This window comes from Bos taurus, chromosome 9 (assembly GCF_002263795.3).
Source record: "Bos taurus isolate L1 Dominette 01449 registration number 42190680 breed Hereford chromosome 9, ARS-UCD2.0, whole genome shotgun sequence".
Classification (NCBI taxonomy): domain Eukaryota; kingdom Metazoa; phylum Chordata; class Mammalia; order Artiodactyla; family Bovidae; genus Bos; species Bos taurus.
The window spans coordinates 31530811-31553075 of record NC_037336.1 but is presented as its reverse complement, the minus strand read 5'-3'; the positions used below and the strand labels follow the sequence as shown (position 1 = coordinate 31553075).

Here is a 22265-nt window from a genome sequence, read left to right as displayed (position 1 = left end):
CTACCTATATTTAGTTTCTAGTCTTAAATTTCGGTCTTCAGTCCATTTTGAGTCTATCTTTGTGTATGGTGTTAAGAAGTGTTCTAATCTCATTCTTTTACATGCTGTCCAGTTTTCCCAGCACCACTTATTGAGGAGGCTATCTTTGCCCCATTATATATTTTTGCCTCCTTTGTCAAAAATAAGATACCCATAGGTGCGTGGGTTTATCTCTGAGCTTTTTATCTTGTTTCATTGGTGATTTAGATTTTTTAAAATGTAACTTAAAAATATTTTAGAGGTTTTTGTAAACACAAGAAAATGAGAATAATTCTTTATCATACACTCACTAACCAACATTAACAAAAGGCGACAAGGTATTCTGTAATATTTTCTTATAGTCTTTTTGTTGGTACAGCAGACTATTGAGGTTTAATTTGTATACAATAAGATGCATAGCTCTTTAGTTCAGTTGGTAAAGAATCTACCTACAATGCTGGAGACCCCGGTTTGGTTCCAAGGGTGGGGAAGATCTGGCTGGAGAAGGGAAAGGCTACCCACTCCAGTATTCTTGGGCTTCCCTTGTGGCTCAGCTGGTAAAGAATCCACCTGCAATGTGGGAGACCTGGATTCTATCCCTGGGTTGGGAAGATCCCCTCGAGAAGGGAAAGGCTACCCACGCCAGTATTCTGGCCTAGAGAATTCCATGGACTGTATAGTCCATGGACTCTGACTTGCAAAGAGTCGGAGACGACTGACCGACATTCACTTTCACTTCAAGATAGATAGCTCTTAAAAGTGTGCAGTCTGAGAAATTTTGAGAATTGTACACACCCACTGTACAACTACCTAAAACAAGATCTCTTTCTCTCAGGATCTAAAAAAGTTAAAAAGTTCCCTTAGGCCGTTTTCCTGTCCACCCCTTACCACTCAAAGGACAACATTTCTGATCTGCTTTCTGATTTTCTGTCATCACAGATTAGTTTTGCTTTTGGACTTCATATAAATTAGATTATACAGTATATGTTCCTTTGTGTCGCATTTCCTTCCCTCAGGATGTTTTCTAAGTTCATCTGTGTTGATACCTATTACAACAATTTGTTCCTACTCATAGCATTGGTTCATCCTCCCTGTTGACATGTGATATTTCGGTCATTTCCAGTTAAGGCTGCTGTGAAGATTCTGTACAAGTCTTCTTATGGATGCGTTTTTATCTTTCCTTTTGGAGGGGGGTAATTATTTAGAAGTGGGATTGCTGAGTCAGAGAGTAGGTGTGTGTTTAACTTGACAGGAAAGTGCCAGATTGCTTTCCAAAGTGGCTGTAGCATTTTACACTCCCACCAGTCATGTGCAGGAATGCTAGTTGATTCACAGCCTCCTCAACATTAGGTATTGTCAGTTTTTTCAACTTTATTCATTCTAGTGGTTTTATTTTGCATTTTCCTGATGACCTAGGGCTTCCCTTGTGGCTCAGCTGGTAAAGAATCCACCTGCAATGCGGGAGACATGGGTTCCATCCCTGGGTTGGGAAGATCCCCTGGAGAAGGGAAAGACTACCCACTTCAGTGTTCCGGCCTGGAGAATTCTACTATACAGTCCATGGGGTCACCAAGAGTTTGACACGACTGAGTGACTTTCACTTCACGTTAAAGATGTCAAAAACTTTTTCATGTGCTTATTGGATGTATTTTTGTCTTTCTCTTTCTCTATCATATGAGTATCTAGTTACCACAGAACCACTTATTGAGATATTTTTTAAATCCCATTAAGTTGCCTTGTTTTCTTTGTTGAAAATCAATCAACTGGTTAAGTGTGTTCTATTTCCGGATTCTGCATTCTGATATATTGATTTACTTATTTGTCCTTATGCCAATATCCCTCTGCCTTGATCACTGTAGCTTTTGATTTTCCTGTTTACCTAGTCAAAGTCCTCCAACTTTATTTTTCTTTTTGAAGATTGTTTTGGCCATTGAGGAATGTTGTATTTCCAAGTAAATTTTAAAATTGACTTGTAAAGTTCTGTAAGAGAGTCTTTTGGGATTATGATTGCCTTAAATCTATGAATTAATTCAGGGAGAAATGACATTTTAATAATGATTCTTTTAATCTACTGCCATAGTGTATCTCTTCGTTTATGTAGATCTTTAAAATTTTTTCTCAACAATATTTGTGGTCAGTATGCAGGTTGTTTCTGATAATCTTGTAAATGGAGTTGTTTAAATTTCTTTGATCAATTGTTTGTTGTATAGAAATTGTTGTATAGTGTATAGAAATACCTCTGAATTTTTCACATTAACCTTGTATCTTATGACTTGTTAAAATTCACTTACTGAATCCTAGTTCTAGTTCTAGTTGCTTTGCACATTATTTAGAATTTTCTGTAGGGCAGTCTTTTTATCTGGAAAATGGAAGTTTTACAGAACCCCTTTTCAGTCTTTATGCTTTTTGGTTTCTTGACTTGCTTTATTGTAGTGGCTCAGATGGTAAAGTGTCTGCCTGCAATGCAGGAGACCTGAGTTCAATCCCTGGGTCGGAAAGATCTCTAGAGAAGAGAATGGCTACACACTCAAGTATTCTTGCCTGGAGAATTCCATGGACAGAGGAGCCTGGTGGGCTGTAGTCCATGGGGTAGCAGAGTCCAGCACGACTGAGCAACTAACACTTTCACTTTCATAGCACAAAGGGTAATATTTTGCTTTATTTTCTTCAGGTCTTTTTTCTGTTTACTTTTTACTTGGCCCCTTCTTTCACCTTTCTTGTTCCCATATCCATGTTACCTTATCCATGTTCTTGTTCCAGCTGTAAAATTCTCTTCATTTTTAAAATGTCTGCATCCCCATTTCTCTTTATAGGTTAGTCAGATTCTCATTTACAATCAATGAGCATTTTCAAGTATTCATGTTGATGAAGCTCAATGAGGTGTCCTTTTTTTCTATGACTAATAGGAGAAAATTACACATTTTTTGGAAGAACTATACCTCATAGTCAGAAAATAACAAAATCCTAATTCGGTAGTGAATTCTTAAAACAGGGAATTTAGTGAAAAATTGCCTGAATAAGTGAATTGCAAGTAAATTCAGAGTGATTATTTATTACTCAGAAATGCCAGGCTATTTCTAAGGGCACCTTGACATTGCCTAATTATAGAGATTTAAAAGTCCTATAAATTGCAAGTCATTGAGATAATGGTTTTATTTGGTTCATTTGGAACCATGAATTGATATAAAATTTTTTTTGTTGAAGCAGATGCTCTCTTATATCACAATCATAAGGAAAACCTCTCCATTCCCACTTAAAAGTGCAGAATATAATCTTGCATTCAACTTGTGATCATAATTTTACATGAAAAAATTTTATAATTGACTTAATTCATGTATGAAGTGATATTTGTCTCTAATTAATTTAGATTTGTTATAGAAACAAGATCATCAAATGATAAATTGTTTTACCCATATACAGTTCATGAAACATATGGAAATCTCTTTGATGAGAAGGAAATACTGATAAAATGCTGAAAGCTCATTTATTTTATGAATCTATATGTCTACTTAGTTATATATCACAGTCATATTTAAAATCAAATTAATTAAACAGCATAAATTTGTCAAAATATCTTTTGATATTACTAATTTTGTTTCTTAAAACGTAGTGGGCTACAGTAAAAAATTTGTAACAAGAGAAAAATACATTCTACATTTTAGAATCTAATATTAGTGTTCAGATTTTAGTGTACAATGATGATCCCAACTATGTGAGGACCAGTAGTACCTATGTATAAAACACATAAGCTATAGGACAAAGGTTTTTTAACATTGATGTCACACTGGAATCACCTGTGGTGCTTCTAAATCTCTTGGAGTTCTTTCCTTCCCTGTGATACTCATGCCACTTATCCATGAGTCTTTTCCCATCCTTATCACTGTCACCCACTGTAATAGTGTACTATTGCTATGTGACAAATAACCACCAACTTGGTGCTTAAAATAACGCCCATTCATTAACTTACAGTTCTGTAGATCACAGTCTGGGTAAACTTGTTTGGGTCGTCTGTTCAGGGTCTCACAAGGTCAGAATCCAGGTATTGAATGAATTGGGTTCTTTTCAGAAGGCTCTTTTCAGAAGGTACTCTTTTCAGAATGCTTCCAAGATCATTCTTAGCATTAACAGGATCCAGTTATTTGTGGTTGTAGGATTGAGGTTACTTCCTTTCTGGCTATTGGAAAGGGGTCCAGCTCATCTCCTAGAGGCTGCTTTTAGGTCCTTCATGTGATTCCCCCTTTCTTCAAGCTAGCAACAGAGAACTTCTTGTGGACTGTGTCCTCTTGCTCTTCTACTCTACGACTTCCTCTTCTGGACCAAGCTGGAGAAAACTTTCTGTTTTTAAAGCAGAAGTCCCCAACCTTTTGGGCGCCAGGTACCAATTTTGTGGAAGAAAAATTTTCCATGGACTCAGGGTGGAGGGGGTGGTGGTGGTTTCGGGAAGATTCAGATGGGGTTGGTTTTGCTCTCCTATGAGAATCCAGTGCCACCACTGATCTGGCAGGAGGCTGAGCTCAGGTGATAATGCAAGCAATGGGGAGTGGTTATAAATACAGACAAAGCTTCTCTTGCTTGCCTGCTTCTTACATCCTGCTGTGCATCTGGGTTCCTAAAAGGACACAGACCAGTACCAGTCTGTGGCCCAGGGGTTAGGGACTCCTTTTTTAAAGGACTCATGTGATTGCTGCTAAGTCGCTTCAGTCATGTCTGACTCTGTGTGACCCCATAGACGGCAGCCCACGAGGCTCCCTCGTCCCTGGGATTCTCCAGGCAAGAACACTGGAGTGGGTTGCCATTTCCTTCTCCAATCCATGAAAGTGAACAGTGAAAGTGAAGTCGCTGAGTCTTGTCCGACTCTTAGCGACCCCATGGACTGTGGCCCACCAGGCTCCTCCATCCATGGGATTTTCCAGGCAAGAGTGCTGGAGTGGGGTGCCATTGCCTTCTTCAACTCATGTGATTAGGTGTGGCCTATCTGGATAACCTTTCTAAATTAAGGTCAGCTGGTTAGAGCACTTAAATACATCTGAAAATCTCTTATGCAGTATAATGTGACACAATCACTGGAGTAACACCAGGGGTTGGAGACAGTGAGGTCATCTTAGAATCCTATTTACCCCACCTACCAACCTCCAGATCATGTTTCCCTACCCATTCACCATGTGAACATCGCAATAATTATCTTTCTCCCTGTCACATCCCCAGTGTCACATGGGGCTTAGTATTTATACAGAGACCTTTGTCACACATTTATCTTCAAATTTCTTGACTCTATTTAAATGATATTCAGTTCCAGATCTTATTATCATCATTCAGAAAAACAATACATATGAAATCTGAAACCTGTTTTCTATCTTGGACAACAATGTTCTCTGAATGTTTTTGTTATAACCCATGTTGGCTTCACTAGGAGACATAGTATGAAGGAAAGGGGAGGAAGCTAGCATTGGGCAGAGCCAGGGATGTGAGAACAGACTTGGTAAGAGTGGTGGGGGGTTTAGATCAGGAGGTCATTCACAAGGTTCAAGGAGGCAAGGCTTGGTGCTAATACCTTATAATTCCTACTCATGGTTGAGGCTGGAGTTTTTGGCTTTCATGATACTGGAATCATTGTGGTGATTGTGCTTTGGCACCAAGGGTCAGTCTGGATTGAGGCTGGATCCAAAGCTATCACACAGAGTTGGACATGACTGAAGCTACTTAGCAGCAGCAGCAAAGCTATCAGGTGACGGCAATTATGTTGGGTGAGCGAGGGTTGTTAGGAATTGGGTATGTTGCTAGTGCTACAGGCAGGCATTTGGCATCCAGGTAGAACTCCAGTCCAACTGGAAACCTGCTTGGAATCAGGAATTGGAGTATAGAATAAGGCAGTAGTAGAGGGAGTTGGGAGAAGGCTGTGACTGAGGTGAATAGGAAAGCTAGAATTTAGGTAGCAAGATTATTTTAACTTTAGATCTGAGGTACTGGAGAAATGATACTTTTAATAGTTGTTTGGGTTGTATGCTGGACACAGGGACTATTTCGGGCTAAGTGTAGTACAATCTAGGGCTTCCCTTGTAGCTCAGTTGGTAAAGAATCTGCCTGCTGTACAGGAGACCCAGGTGCGATCCCTGGGTTGGGAAGATCCCCTGGAGAAGGAACTAATTCATGCAACTGGATGGGGCTAGGAAAGGCAGAACCAACACCTTCTGGTTTCCTTAGTCTCACTGAGATTCTCATTCTGTAGTCTGCCCAGTCCTTTCCCCACATGGGAACTGGGAGAAGAGTCTCCTCTTCTGGCTGGTCCCACAGGGATGTGGTGGGGAAAGGTCTCGGGGCCTCCATCCTGTGGTCTCACAAGTGGGTGGTCATTGAGAGGTGACGTCAGGTCCTGGATGAGCAGTACTGAAGTCAAAGCACAGAAAGTGAATCCAAACCTAGGTGCCTATCAAGGGGAGTGGGGTGGGAGGGTGGGGCAGAGCAACAGTAGCAGGGGCACAAGGTGAAAGAAAGGGTTTCAAAACCCAGCAAAGTTATCATAGGAGAGACGTGGGAAGCAGGGTGGATACAATGCAGACCTGAAAATCAATTCCTTTTTCTCTCCCTCCTTCACTCTTTCCCTTCCTTTTAGTATTCTTAGCACATTTTCACAGGAACTAGCTGAAATGGGTAGGGAAATCTTTCCATTTTACTCCAGTCTAAAGCATTCTGTATATGTATATGTAACATTTACCTTACTATGTATTCTCTACTGCTTAGAACAGTTTTGGGGGTGGTATTTAATAGTAAGGTTAATTCAAATTAAAAAGAAAAATAGTAAAAGAGAGAAAAGATTTTGTTCACAACTAAGGCAGAAACATTATCCTAGCCTTATATGAAAGTGAAAGTGTTAGTCACTCAATCGTGTCCAACTTTGCGATCCTATGGGCTGCGGCCCCCAGGCTCCTCTGTCCATGGAATTCTCTAGGCAAAATACTGGAGTGGGTTGCCATTTCCTTCTCCAGGGGATCTTTCTGATCTAGGGATTGAACTCAGGTCTCCTGCACTGCAGGCAGATTCTTTACCATTTGAGCCACCAGGGAAGCCCAGCCTAATGGCTAGGATTTTTACTGAAGACTTGTTGACAAATGACTGTGAGACGGGCAGGATGGGGAGGGAAGTGGGAGGGAGGTTCAAAAGGGAGGGGACAAATGTATACCTATGGCTGATTCATGTTGATGTCTGGCAGAAAACAACACAACATTGTAAAGCAATTAAAAAAAACAAGATTGCCAGTTAAACAGTAGGTCCAAAGTATAACCACTGTGGGTGTTATTTATTTTGTGCTTTGTGAAGTTATAATTGAGGTAACTAATTTAATGTATGGGGTTTATTGCATTACAAGAGTGAGATTCCTTTCAGCGCATCCTGTTCTTGGGCTTACAGAGTTGAAAAGTAAAGCCTCCTCCTTTGTATTGTTCCAGAGAAGTGCTTCAACAGCGTGCTCTCTGTTGATTGTTTTAGTGGCTCTGCTGATGTCCAGACCAGTGGAATGAGCCTCTGGATGTGACTGTGAAAAGTCACAAGAGTATGCCCCTCAGAACAGAAGAAAGTTCCGTTACATCACAGAAATGTCCTGTCATGCCATGTCTCACAGGAAACAGTGTTCCACTAAGGATATTAGAAGGTTTGCAGAACTACATGAGTTGGGCTGGTCAATAAATGTATACAGAGGTCTTTCCTGTTTTCTCTGAGCAAGATTGTTGGAAGACACGGAGACCCACATGTGGCTCGGGGCCTGTAGCATCAGTGTCATACTTTGGCCTGAAGCTTGCTTCAAGGATCACTTCCTCTTTCTCGCCTGGCCCCAGCAGGTGGGCTAGTGTGAGCCCAGGTCTCCTTCCTGCCTGGCACTCAGCAGCACTGTCAGAGAATGTGTATCATCAATCCCTGATCATTCCTGAGAGACTGATGCATTTCCGTAGAAAGCCTGATTTACATGGTGTGACTACAGATTAAAAAGATGGATTTTGTTCTGGCTTGTTGAAATCATTCTTTAGAGACAATGTTTGAAACAAAATTTCTCAAATGGTCTGTGGTCTACTTACTCTCAGATATTAATCTCTGCCTACACTGCTGGGATGCTCTTTTCCTTGTGAAAAAAATTCCATTCTTATGAATTTAGTCCATTCATGTGGAGTCAACCTTATAGGACTATTATTGCCTTCTCTTTATGAAAAAGAAAAGGCATTGGCAACCGATTGATTGTGTGGCCCGGTTCATGGAAAGGGAGACGAATGATCTTTTCTTACTCTTTAAAAATATACAAAGCTCGACTAAAATAGAACTTCATATTATAGGTTGCAGTTATTAACTTAGGAGTTAATGGGGTTTCTACTTTCTCATGATAAAAGCTTCCTCTGTTAACACCACCTCCTGCATAATATCTTGGCATGATGTGCAGAATTTTCTTTGTTCTGCAGTTAGTGAATGGCAACGTTTCCCTCGTGTGTTCCAATTTTTTAGGCAAAGATAACTCCATGAGTTCTAAGAGGGTGAGTTTGTGTTCTCCTTAGTAATAGTGAGCAAAGCAATAAAACAGATACTATTTTTAGGTTGCTTGTTAATCTCTCATTTTATTATATGCCACACATATATTATTCTGAAAACCATCCTAAAACATGAACATGAATAAATACTATAATTCTTTAACACTGACCTTAGTATTTCTAGAGAAGTATATGATTAAAAAAGAAAAGTTTGGGCAAAAGTTCTTTTGCCTTTATTCTCAATTTTCTTGGCTCTTCACCCAACATTTTCAAATCTAGAATGTCATCTAAAGGCCATTGCCTGTGAAAGTGAGAAAATGAGGAAATGGATATGACCGAGAAGTCTCATGGTTTTGGAGGTTCCTCAGGCTTTCTGGGGAGAAGGCAATGGCAACCCACTCCAGTACTCTTGCCTGGAAAATCCCATGGATGGAGGAGCCTGGTAGGCTGCAGTCCATGGGGTCTCTAAGAGTCAGACATGACTGAGTGACTTCACTTTCACTTTTCACTTTCATGCATTGGAGTAGGAAATGGCAACCCAGTCCAGTGTTCTTGCCTGGAAAATCCCAGGGATGGGGGAGACTGGTGGGAGGCCGTCTATGGTGTCACACAGAGTTGGACACGACTGAAGCGACTTAGCAGCAGCAGCAGCAGCAGCAGCAGGCTTCCTGTGGGGCTTCCAATGTGGCACTTGTAAGAATCTGCCTGCGATGCAGGAGACATAAGAGACTTGGGTTTGATCCGTGAGTCGGGAAGATCCCCTGGAGGAGGGCATAGCAACCCACTCTGGTATTTATACCTGGAGAATCCCATGGACAGAGGAGCCTGGTGGGCCACAGTCCATAGGGTCCTAAAGAATCGGACAAGACTCAAGCGACTTAGCATGCCTGCACAAGGCTTCCTGGACTGTGGGAGGGAAGAGGACTGAAGTCAGAAAGTGTGTCTCTAACTCAGGACTTGATTTGAATGGTGGATGATTTGAATTATGAACAAAGGGACTTGTCAAATCCTTTCTTCTGAATATCAGTCCCTCTGGAGAATAGCATACCCAAACACCTCTGGATGCAAATTCTCTCCATTTTCCCTGGAACTGTGGTCTTTCCTTAGTAGTACTTAGGGAATGTTTACTGGCCTGTAGAACATAGGGACAGCAGCAAATTATTTCCAGAGTGTTCCAGGTCCCCACTTTGGTTTGTGATTAGAGGAAGAATTGAGGAGCTGTTAGATTTCCATAACAATTTGAGTGTTTTAAGTAGAGAAGGAAGTGTTTTCTTAGTTTTTAAAAATGTCCAGATTGATTTGGTAAATTAGGTTAGACACAGGGAAATATTGCTGTGCTGAAATGTAGTTCTGAATGCCTTTTGTGTAGAACATTAAATTCATGAGATCCAGAAATCATAGAATTATAAACCCCTATTTTCACTTTTAAAATATGAGAGGCATATTTCACCCTGCTTGTTATACCGAGCAAATGGAAGGAGAAAACATTGAGAATATTATGAATATTATGTGTTTCTGACTTAGGCTACTGTTTAGAATGCTGATTGTCATGCACATTTTATGTGTATGAAACAATATGAGTTTTATAAAATTACTAAGTTTACGAGAGGATTAAGCAGGTTTTACTTTTATAGTCATAATGTGTTCAAATGCATTTGCATCAAATGGGAGATATAATTTCTCTCTGTAATTGAAATTTAAATCCCAGCATAAATACAGCACTTAGAAAACTATTTTATAGGCCTCTCTTTTATAAGGATCCTGCATGGAAAGAAGGTTACACAGCTGGAGATTGTTTAGAGACAATTAAGACTTATTGGCTTTTCAGCTGGTGATAAAAGCAGGGTTTTGAGACTCTTGGCATCTTGAAATTGTTACCCAGGTGATTTCCTTTTCAACACAAAGCTCTTTAGTATTCTTTAAAAAATGATTTAGCATCAGAGACTTAAGAAGATGATCTATTGGAGTTTAAGTCCATGATGAATGTAAAGTACACATTTGTCTTTAATGTGATTCATGCAAGGTGAGCCTGAGACCCTAGCCATCTTTTCAAGACGATTACTCCATTTTCTGGGGAAAATATTGAAGAATGCTGTTGTTTTTAGCATTCCCTGCCTCCTGTTTCTAATCCCTCTGAAATGATACCCTACTCTCTTTAGATTTTAACCTCTACCTCTCTCCCTTCTTTCGGAGAAGGCAATGGCACCCCACTCCAGTACTCTTGCCTGGAAAATCCCATGGATGGAGGAGCCTGGTGGGCTGCAGTCCATGGGGTCGCGAAGAGTCGGACACAACTGAGCGACTTCACTTTCACTTTTCACTTTCATGCACTGGAGAAGGAAATGGCAACCCACTCCAGTGTTCTTGCCTGGAGAATCCCAGGGACCGGGGAGCCTGGTGGGCTGCCGTCTATGGGGTCGCGCAGAGTAGGACACGACTGAAGCAGCTTAGCAGCAGCAGTAGTGTCTCAATTCTTTACTTCAGACTAGGAAAGAGGCTGCCTGATAAACCCACTCTGATAAAGTATTTTGATGCCCCAAATACTGCTAATAGGGATAAGGATTATATGGATGACTTTTGTTAAAGAAGAAATTTCATAATCCATTGGTAAAATATTTTTCACGGAAGGGACCTTTCTGGCAGATCACAAATCAAATTACATAGGGGACACTTACTATATTAATAAAGTGGCTTGTATTTTCACAAAACCCTGAAGGATATAATTTTTTACAGTTAAACACTAAGTTGGTAAGTGGCTTAATTTACCTTTTAGGCAACCCAAGGTGGCCGCAAGACTGAAGTGTGATAATCTGAAGCAATCAATGTTTTGAGTTCCTTTATCAGTGTAGCTCGGAGAAGGCAATAGCACCCCACTCCAGTACTCTTGCCTGGAAAATCCCATGGACGGAGGAGCCTGGTGGGCAGCAATCCATGGGGTTGCTAAAGGTCAGACATGACTGAGCGACTTCACTTTCACTTTTCACTTCCATGCATTGGAGAAGGAAATGGCAACCCACTCCAGTGTTCTTGCCTGGAGAATCCCAGGGACGGGGAAGCCTCGTGGGCTGCCGTCTATGGGGTCGCACGGAGTTGGACATGACTGAAGCGACTTAGCATTAGTGTGAAAGAAAGTGAAAGTTAACTCTCTCAGTCGTGTCCGACTCTGTGCGACCCCGTGGACTGTAGCCCACCAGGCTTCTCCGTCCATGGGATTCTCCAGGCAAGAATACTGGAGTGGGTTGCCATTTCCTTCGCCAGGAGATCTTCCCGACCCAGGGATCGAACCCCAGTCTCCCACATTGTGGGCAGACGCTTTAACCTCTGAGCCACCGAGGTTTACAGCAGCAGCCTTAGTGTAGCTAGCAGGAAATTTGACTTGACTCTTTATTAGCGTCAGCTGGATATTATACAGGTAAGGATGAATTTATGTTACAGAAGTTTGTTTTCTGACCCGAGATTTTTTAACTTAGATCTCTCTATATTTTAATATGACAGAATTAATTTCTAAATATATAGCTAAAGGCAGTCTGCATACTAAGTTAATTTAAATGTCTTATTACCCTAGGACTACGTGACTTCCCGGTTGGTGCAGTAGTAAAAACTCTGCCTGCCAGAGCAAGAAACACAGGAGTTGTGGGTTTGATCCCTGGGTCGAGAGGATTCCTGGAGTAGGAAATGGCAGCCCATTCTAGTATTCTTTCCTAGAAAATTCCATGGACAGAGGAGTCTGGCAGGCTACAACCCATGAGGTCACAGAGTCTGATGAGACTGAGCATGCACGTATTTATCTATTAACTTTTGGGGAAACGTACTGATCTTGCCTTTGATTTGCTGTTCCATACAGGGACGAGAGCTGGTGTCACAGATGCTTCCATCTTTGAACTTTGCTTCTGCTTGACATGGTTTTGTTCTCTTTGACAGACAATCAATGGTGAAAAGTAGTGTAATTATTAATTTCACATTTGACATTGTGAACATGTCACTGCTAAATTAGTAGGTAGGAATGTCACAATCCATTTCTATTATATCTACCCACAGAACTTCAAAGGGCTCCTAGCAATAGGTTCTTCTTGAGTCAGAAAGAAGACTCTGACATGCAGCTATCAAGTACAATTAATTTTAACAGTCCTTGACCTTTCTGTAAAATACTCAATTTTTTCAGGTACTTTCCTTCATGATGATAGTTTGCAAAAAAATTAACATTCCTCTTCTTATATTGCTTGTGTTAACTGGCAAGAAATTATTTTAGCAGCAGACATTCTCTGGTCTTTCACATACTGAGCAAATGCTACTCCCTAGAATAACCACCAAGCTGTAGTAGGTACCAACCTGCTTTATTGAAGTGGTATATGGACAGAGACAATGGCTTCTCTTTTTTTAAAAAAGGTTTTTATTTATTTGGCTGCATTGGGTCTTACATGTGGCAGGCAGGAACTTTAGTTTCAGCATGTGAATTCTTAGTTGCAACATGAAAGGATGTAAGTTTCCCAACCAGGGGTCGAAGCCAGGCTCCCTGCACTGGGAGCTTGGAGTCTTAGCCACTGGACCACCAAGGAAGTCCTGGCCGTTGCTTCTTACGAAGGCGCTGTATTGATTACCCATCCTGAGAAAGTTCCGTCTCCTTATATCACTGAGAATGCTGCTGCAGTAGCAAAGAGCTCTGGGCACAAAGGTGTGGAGAGGGAACATAGCTTTCAGATTCTGGTGACCCATGGACCCCAACCCAAGAGAAACAACATTTAGCACATTTAAAAAATGCATAGGGAATTCCCTGATAGTCCAGTGGTTAGGATTCGGTGCTTTTCACTGCCGAGGTCCTAGGTTCGATCCCTGGTTGGGGAACTAAGATCTCATAAGCTGTGAAGCATGGTAAAAACAAGCAAATTTCTAATAGGCAAATGAAAATTAGAGACTGAAAACCCGTTTTAATAATATATTTTATATGACTCAGTATATCCAAAATATTATCATTTCAACATGAGGTGTTGGCCACATTCAGTTCAGTTCAGTCGCTCAGTCGTGTCCGACTCTTTGTGACCCCATGAACCACAGCACGCCAGGCCTCCCTGTCTATCACCAACTCCCGGAGTTTACTCAAACTCATGTCCATTGAGTCGGTGATGCCATCCAGCCATCTCATCCTCTGTCGTCCCCTTCTCCTCCTGCCCCGAATCCCTCCCAGCATCAGAGTCTTTTCCAATGAGTCAACTCTTCGCATGAGGTGGCCAAAGTACTGGGAGTTTCACTTCTAGGGCTCAATAGCCACCTGAGGCTAGTGTTTCCATACTAGCCAGCACAGTGCTGGCCAATCACTCGATCTTTAAGTTATTTGAATTTCTGACAAAAATCTAACCCAAATCTTATGTCCATGGAGGAAATATTGAAATATTAGCCAGGCATTATAGATATCATATTTTACCTTTAACGGACAGTTTTAGCTCTTCATATATATATATATATATATATATATATATATATAGTAGTACCTAAGATCCAAATGGAAAGAAAGTGATTTACTGAAACAGATTGGTATGGTGAACAGAATCCTGGGACAAGTGTTCAGATAACTCTAGTTTTGGAAGGTCATTTATTAGTGACAGGGACAACTCAGGCTAACCTTGCTGAGATTTAATTTCCATACCCAGAAAGTAGAAATAGTAAACTCTGTCTACCATAGTACAATGCACAGTTAGGCATATAAAAACACTTTAAAAAATAACTATAAAGAGCTATGTAATAAAAGGTACTAAACTTATTTGAGACAAAAAGTAATTCTTAGGGGTGACTTGATGAGGGTTCCATGCTTAATCCCATATCATTCTTTGGTATGAAGCTACTCTCTGCCTCTGCTTTCTGACTCAATTCCTTCTTTAAACTTTTGGATTAATTCCCATTCCCCTTGCAAACACTGAGTTTACTTCAAAAAATTTGTCTACTTGATATGGGTGTTGGGCTGAGTGTTTTGTATGCATCATCTCATTTAATTCCCAAGACAACTCTACAGGTTTTGCTTCATTTTATCGATAAAGATGATCAACAGAGAGATTAATTTGCCCAACACCTCACAGATAAGACATTGCCATTTGAGTTAGACCAGGTGAATCCAGAATCCAGCACTGCTGTCCATCTCAATTGCTGATGTGGTGTGCTCCTGAACGGACTGTACATATTTTTTACATTCTGCATATTATGATTTTTAGACGTCTTAAAAAATCATTCTGTCTGGGGAGAGAGTGCCTCTCCCAGGGCTCGCCAGTTCTTTTAGATACTGAAGGACTCAGCTGAGGCTGCCTTTGAGATCCACTGGACCAATCTAGGGCCATGCCTCCTCTATCTGGCCCATACACCCAGGAGGCACTATTGTTCAACCTTAATCATCCCAGGGCAGGCCCTAGGACCTGGAGATCACATGTATGACTTAGAGCACACTGAAGTATTCAAACCAGCCAAATCTCAGCTGTTTGTCCTGCCTTATCTCTCCTGTAGAAACACACATAAATGCCATGGCCTAAGCACACCCCTTGCTTCGATTTTCTACTACCTGACCAATTCTGGCACTACCCCTGTGACCCTGTGTGGCATGTAGTAAAGCCCCACCCCCACCCCCTGCTAATCTCTAGGGCCTATGAGTGTAACAAATTTTGTTTTCTTGTGCTTTTCCCTTGTGTTTTCTTGTGTGTCCCTTCTAGTGGCTGTTCATGACCACAGCAGACTTGGGCATCATAGCATGAAACTGGTGATACAAGTTTAGTGGAATTTTATTTTTGCCATATTTCAGTTTTCTGACTTGTAGGATAACTATAGGGGAACAGTGGATAACAGTGAATAACCAAAATACCATAAAGAGGACTTGAGATTTTTACATGTTTAGTGAAGGATGTAGGATAGTGTAGGATAACTATAGGATAACAGTGGATAACAGTGAATAACCAAAATACCATAAAGAGGACTGGAGATTTTTACATGTTTAGTGAAGACAACCCCATGAGGAAAGAAAGAAAATATTTGTGACATGTCAATGGAGAGAGACTTTCTAAGTTTTTCTTAGGGATTGGCAAACTTATAGGAGACAAACATCAGTTTTTAGAGCTATGGTGAAATTGGATAGGTTCTTAAAATGTCCATGGCTTCCCTGATAGCTCAGTTGGTAAAGAACCCGCCTGCAGTGCAGGAGACCCCAGTTCAGTTCTTGGATCAGGAAGATCTGCTGGAGAAGGGACAGACTACCCACGCCAGTATTTTGGGGCTTCCCCTATGGCTCAGCTGGTAAAAAATCTTCCTGTGACGTGGGACACCTGGGTTTGATCCCTGGGTTGGGAAGATCCCCTGGAGAAGGGAAGGGCTACCCACTCTGGTATTCTGGCCTGGAGAATTCCATGGACTGTATAGTCCATGGGGTTGCAAAGAGTCGGACATGACTGAGTGATTTTCACTTTCACTTTAAAATGTATATGGGGAAAAATCTCATTTGGAAAGATAATATGGGGATGGATGATAGATGTGAGTTGAAGTTAGAGCTGGGAGGGAAAAGTACGAAGGTTCATGTCCTATTTTTGTCTTAAAGAAATCTGTAAAATGAGGGAAATGAACAAATTCACATGACTTTATTGAGCATGTACTCTTTTTAGGGCATTATTGGGTGTACAAAGATGAAAGAGATATCACAGGCACATGCTATCTTGTTGGAAAGCTAAGACCACACTACATGAAAAGGCAGGTCACATGAAGAGGACTAAGAGGTGGGATATAATTACTGGTTTAATGGGAGTCAGGCAGTGCTTCCTACTAGGGTCAGGATGAGCTGAAGCTCTGGGCTGGGAGTACAATAGAGTGACCTCCAGCCAGAGCTGGGGCATACGAGGGCCAGAGAGATGGTGTACAGTTTGGAAAAGTTGACAAGCTAAAGAGAAAGTAGTTCAGGTACTTAAGAAGAGATGCAGTTGACTTTTATATGTCATGATTAGAGCTTGGTGGAGCTTTCATAATTAAGATAACTCTCAGATGCCTCCTAAATTCAGCAGAGTGAGACCACTGGCCAGATGACAAGACTCATTTAGATGAAACTTTGATTTAGACTGGTTCAGTAATTTCTCCATTAGAAAGTATATTTGAGTTAAGTTCAAGCAAAATCTAATTATAAGAAAGATGAAGCTGGATGACCAGGAAGAAGGTCAAGATACATCCCAGTCTTTTAAAATATGCCCTCTATAGGGCTGTGAAACCAAGGCCCAGATCTCCTGGGACCATGTGCTGGGACAGGGTAAAGTCTCCTGCCTTGGTGTTGTTCTGCTGCTAAATTGTGTCCAACTCTTCTGCGACCCCATGGACTATGGCCTACCAGGCTCCTCTGTCCATGGGATTTCCCAGGCAAGAATACTAGAGTGGGTTGCCATTTCCTTCTCCAGGGGATCTTCCTGACCCAGGGGTCGAACCCATGTCTCCTGCATTGGCAGGTGGATTCTTTACCACTGAGCCACCAAGGAAGCCCACGTATCCTGCCTTCCTGGTGTTCAAACCCTCACTGCATAGTGATGACACTTGCTGAGAGGATGTGATCTCCATTGCTGTCTTCATCAGGCACCCTTCCAATCGCTGTTTTCTGGTTTCTTCCTTGTTGATCTGCTAGTTTTAGTGCATATACTTGTCACAAATTGAAGGCTTAGCAAATATAAGAAATGATTGAGATTGCAGATTGTAGAGAGGCAAACTTTATTTCACAAACCCAAGGGGATAATTTACTTTTCATCTCCTCCCTCTTTCTCAAAATAGAGAACCTCCAACAAATGGTATATAAAGGAAAACAGAGCAAACAGAGGAGGGAAATTTTGCAATTTATTAACTCAAGCATGAAAGTACAGAAAATAAGCAGGGCTCAACTTACTTGGGAAAATAAGTCTGAACCTATTGCATTAAAACATGGTGTTGCACTAACCTAATGAGTTTTCAGGCAAATGAGGCATGAAACATTGTCAAAATATAAAGTCAGTAAAATATCCAAATTACTCTTTAATGTCATTATATGTTTTAACTTATTGGGAGCTGATAAAGAATAGGTTATTCCTAAATCTGCATTGCCAACAAAATAAGTAAAATTATTTTACAAAGAATGTATTATTCTGATAAAGTGTGAATAATGGCAGGTTGAAAGCAACTGAGATTCCAACATGAGATACATACACATATACCTAATTCACGGGAAAGCATTAACAAAACAGAATACATTTTTACTTCAATCATTCATTCCCTAGGAAATCAAGATATCACTTAGGAGATAAAACATGATAGTATATAAGCAATTTTGAGGATAGCATGAAATAACTAAGGATGCAATATATATATATTTTTAAGAAGAATTATTTACTACTGCTGCTGCTGCTGCTAAGTCGCTTCAGTCATGTCTGACTCTGTGCGACCCTATAGACGGCAGCCCATGAGGCTCCCCTGTCCCTGGGATTCTCCAGGCAAGAACACTGGAGTGGGTTGCCATTTCCTTCTCCAATGCATGCAAGTGAAAAGTGAAAGTGAAGTCGCTCAGTCGTGTCCGACTCTTAGAGACCCCATGGACTGCAGCCTACCAGGCTCCTCCGTCCATGGGATTTTCCAGGCAAGAGTACTGGAGTGGGGTGCCATTGCCTTCTCCGAATTATTTACTAAATATATTTAAAAGATTTATTTAGAAAATAATAAAGAAAACACCTTTACTCTAGAGTTTACCCTAGAATTTTTCCATTATATTCTGGATATGGTTGAATATGGCATTTCCTTTTGAATATAGTCAAGTAGAATTCATGAAAAGTTTTGGATTATATTCTCAATAGTGCAAAACAGAAATGATTTATTCTAGAAATCCTGATTGTATTATCATACTGTCAAGTCATTAAAATATTATAAAATTTTGTACAGTTTAGCAAAGGATGGCACCTCATGGGTTTTTAAAATCCTTATTTAATATAGTTGCTTAATCTATTTATGAACCATTTGTCATTATTTCTAACACTTTAGTACTACTGGCTATTATGTGACAAACTCTTTTTTAAAAGAAAATTAATCCTTCACCCTTCACATCATCAAAGCAAGCTTGGCAGTTTGAAGCATCTTCAGTACTTGCTAGTGGATTTCATTTTGTATTTATTCTGCCCAGGTGAGGCAGGATGGACTACAATTTTTGCCTCTGCTAGCTCTCATCCAGTGTGTATTGACAGTTCATTTGGTTTCGGATGGTTCTAAACGATTCTCCACGCTCGGGTAGACGTGCTTATCTGTGAATGAGAAGGTTCCTTCTGTGCTCTTGTTTCTGTCACCTTGTGCTGATTTAAATGACCTTGATGTTCTAGAATCGTATGACAGTGAGAGGATATCAAAAAGGAGCTGGCCCAGCAAGAAGGAGAGAATTTCTCCTTTCTCTGACTCTTTACTGGGCCTGAATTCCTGCTTCTGACAGGAATGAGAAATTGCTTGCTTGATTTTCAGTCCACCACACAGACGGTAGTCTGGCCAGAAACTCCATCATAGCCATGGCTCTCTTTCACCCCCTCCCAGGCTGGCCAGGGAGCATTTATTTAATTTTTTGTACCCATGTCCCTGTCTTCATCTTAACTACCACATCTGGGACCCACGTTTTCCCTTACTTGCCTTACCTGACTTTGCGCTTACTCTCTTATCAAATACTTCCTGAATGAATCCTATTGTTTTCCATTTTTCTTCCAGGGCCAAAGCTAACACCACCATACCTCAGGCATTCTATGGGCTCATTTGGGCTTTAAATGGTAAAAATCAGAGATAAAATTCCCAGTGAATCACAGGTAAGTTTAAATACCATTAACAGGTAAAGAAAAAAATGTACTTGAATAGAAAGGAAATTTACTGGAGGCTCTTTAAAATCTGCCTGTGATTTTATGGTATTGGAACACATAATCTAATTTTCCATTGAGTCTCGATGACTAGAGAGGAAGGGGAACTACCTAAAATATTAGTCATATCTAATATTCTAATATGTAAGCTTCCCTTACTGGTATTAAATACAAACTGATGTGAAGGGCAAACTGCTTTGAGGTTTGTTCAGTGTGAGAAAAATAAAACAAATATTTCCCTGTACAAATAAGTTTGCTTATTTAACTGTTACACAAAATTAAGCAGATTTATTTACTGATTCTGTTCTTATGTGTTAATATGCATTGTGAATCTCCAGAAGGAAGGCTTTATCAGGCAGTTTCCTGAGCCCGAGTAAGCATGCATATTTCTTCTCAGAACACAGACTGTGAAGTCAGCTCTAGCAAGTGGCCCGTGGGTAGTTCATAATTCTGTCTACAGCACAGTACAATTTAAGCCCCACCCTCCTGAACTGTTGAATAGCCAAATTATAAATTCCAGATCAAATATCCATGAGAGTATAATCAATACCAAATACATTACTGTACTTATCAAAGTTTTCCTGCCATAATTCAGACTTTGCTATTCTGCTCATGTAAAGACCTCTCCCAAATTAATGATGCCATAAATCCTTAGAAAAAAGCATACTCTGGCTACCTTATTATAGTATGGCATATATTCCCAGTCTTTTGGAGTGAGTCCGAGATTGCAGACCCAGATTAGACTTTTTAGTGGTTATGCCACTGCTTCTTGCCTTAGTTGATATTATTCCCTCAGTCTTTAATATCATCATTGAAGTTTCTTGCAAAAACCCCAGAGAATGAAGAGGAGGGGTTGTCAGCTCACGTAAATTGAGCAAAGCAGAGAAGGGCAGGAATACAAGTGCAACCCAGCCTCAGATAGAGCAAGGACTCCCTCCAGCTGCCAGTGATCTCTGCTTTTGTCTGCTTGTTGGCTGAGTTCTCTCTTCTGCGACTTCACTTCTTCCCTGTGGCCTTGAATGTGGCTGCAAAAAGCTTGTTGCCTGACATTTTCCTTGCTTCACCATCAAAGAACTGAAGACTCTACATTCTTTTCCTTCTAATTGAGAAAATCATGAAGAAAGAATATGATTGGCCCATCTGATGTCATTTTCCACCTGGGCCAATCATGATGGCCCAAGAAGCAGGACTGTTGAGGAAGATGGCATTTCCCTGTTAAGTTCAACCATGGGGAGGAGGGCCATGTTCTACAACAGGGAGGTTGCAAGACTCAGCAGAAGCAAAGGAGGTGAACAGTCTCTCAAATAGTCAACATCTCCCTCAAATGTTCTTTGTGTTTACTAGCTGACTCCATCTCCTTCCCAGGAATCACCTCAAGCACCTTAGAAACTTTCCCCAGACTTTCCCAAAGTAAGTAAGTAAGCAAGTGTTAGTCACTTAGTAGTCCCCGACTCTTTGTGACCCCATGAACTGCAGCCCACCAGGCTCCTGTGTCCATGAGATTTTCCAGGCAAGGATACTGGAATGGGTTGCCATTTCCTTCTCTAGGGGATCTTCCCAACCCAGGGATCGAACCCAGGTCTCCGACACTGAACAAAGTTAAATGGAATTGTCCAAGCCAAAATACTGGAATGGGTAGCCTTTCCCTTCTCCAGGGGATCTTCACAAACCAGAGATTGAACCCAGGTCTCCCGTATTGCAGGTAAATTCTTTACCAGCTGAGCCACAAGGGAAGCCTAAGACTTTCCTGACCACCAGCCCAAATATTCTGAGAGCTTGTGGGGCTCAGTGAGTGAGGGCAAAAAAAAAAAAAGATATGAGAAGAATAAGCAGAGCAAACTATGTTTACTTCACTCACATACTTAAGGTTAGTTATCTTTCGGGGAGCCTCCTCTGTGATGTTGGTATGTGCAAAACAGGAACATCTGTGCTTTAACTTTGCAACTTGCAAGGGAATCAGTTTCCCAGGGGTGATTTGTGTCTGTCTAGGATGATTTCTTAAATCTATTCCAGTCCAGTGATTCTGGTAATTGTCCTTGTTCCTAATGTCCTGCACTTGTGACATTCAAGCTCAGTTCCAAATTAGTGTCTTCTTTCTCTCCCCTCCTGGAAGATTGAAGAGGAGAAGGGGGAGGAGACATGTTCTTCTGTCTGAACATCGCCAGTGTGGATCTCTTGTACTTTTATTGAAATTTCAAGCATTATGATTCTGCCACCACTAAAACTTTGGTAGCATTACTTGCTGTCTGTGGGTGGCCTAAACTTGTATAATTATAACAGATTGAAGAAGGGAGTTCTGAATTTAACTGGATAAGGTTTCATTTGATAAATTAATACTCAAAAAGGACATTTTAAAACATATTTTATTTCTTCTAATGTCTATTGCATGGTGATATCAATGAATAGTTCATAAAATTTCACTGTTAGATCTAAGCAGAAATTTAGCAATCACTTGAATATACTGTCATTTTTAAAGGTGAGAAAAAAAGAAGATGACAGACACAGCCTGTCACCCAGGCTGGTAAGAATAATAGTTGAAAAACTAGGGATCTTAGCTCTTTCCAGGACAGAGATTTTTCTAGTTTACATTTATAATGGTTCTTACATTTTAAATCAAGCAGGTAATTAGAAAACTGATGTTTCATTAATTTATTTAGGTTAATCAGTGTGGAAAAGAATGATCAGTAGATCAGTAAGTGTATGGTAGTAAATGGAGAAATAGTGGTAAAAGAAGAGTTATCCCCAGGGATTTTCCTCTTGAAATTACTTGATACAAACACAGTTGTAATTTTCTCTCCTTTCCTCCCTTCCTCCCTCCCTCTCTTCTCTTGCTCCCATTCTTCTTCTATGTAATGATCATTTTAAGTGATCAGGTTGCATCTGGGTATCT

General features: G+C 40.7%; 1 long non-coding RNA gene and 1 other non-coding gene across 3 annotated transcripts in view; both read left to right on the top strand.

The window, feature by feature from the left end:
- LOC112448029 (uncharacterized) overlaps window positions 1-22265 on the top strand; it is a 65722-nt gene that overhangs the window by 12100 nt on the left and 31357 nt on the right. For both annotated transcript variants that reach the window (XR_003036312.2, XR_003036313.2), the window contains exon 2: window positions 19233-19327. This is a non-coding gene — a long non-coding RNA (uncharacterized lncRNA). The remainder of the gene's footprint in view (window positions 1-19232; window positions 19328-22265) is intronic.
- TRNAK-UUU (transfer RNA lysine (anticodon UUU)) lies at window positions 13294-13367 on the top strand. Its single transcript has one exon. It is a non-coding gene; the product is annotated as a tRNA-Lys (tRNA).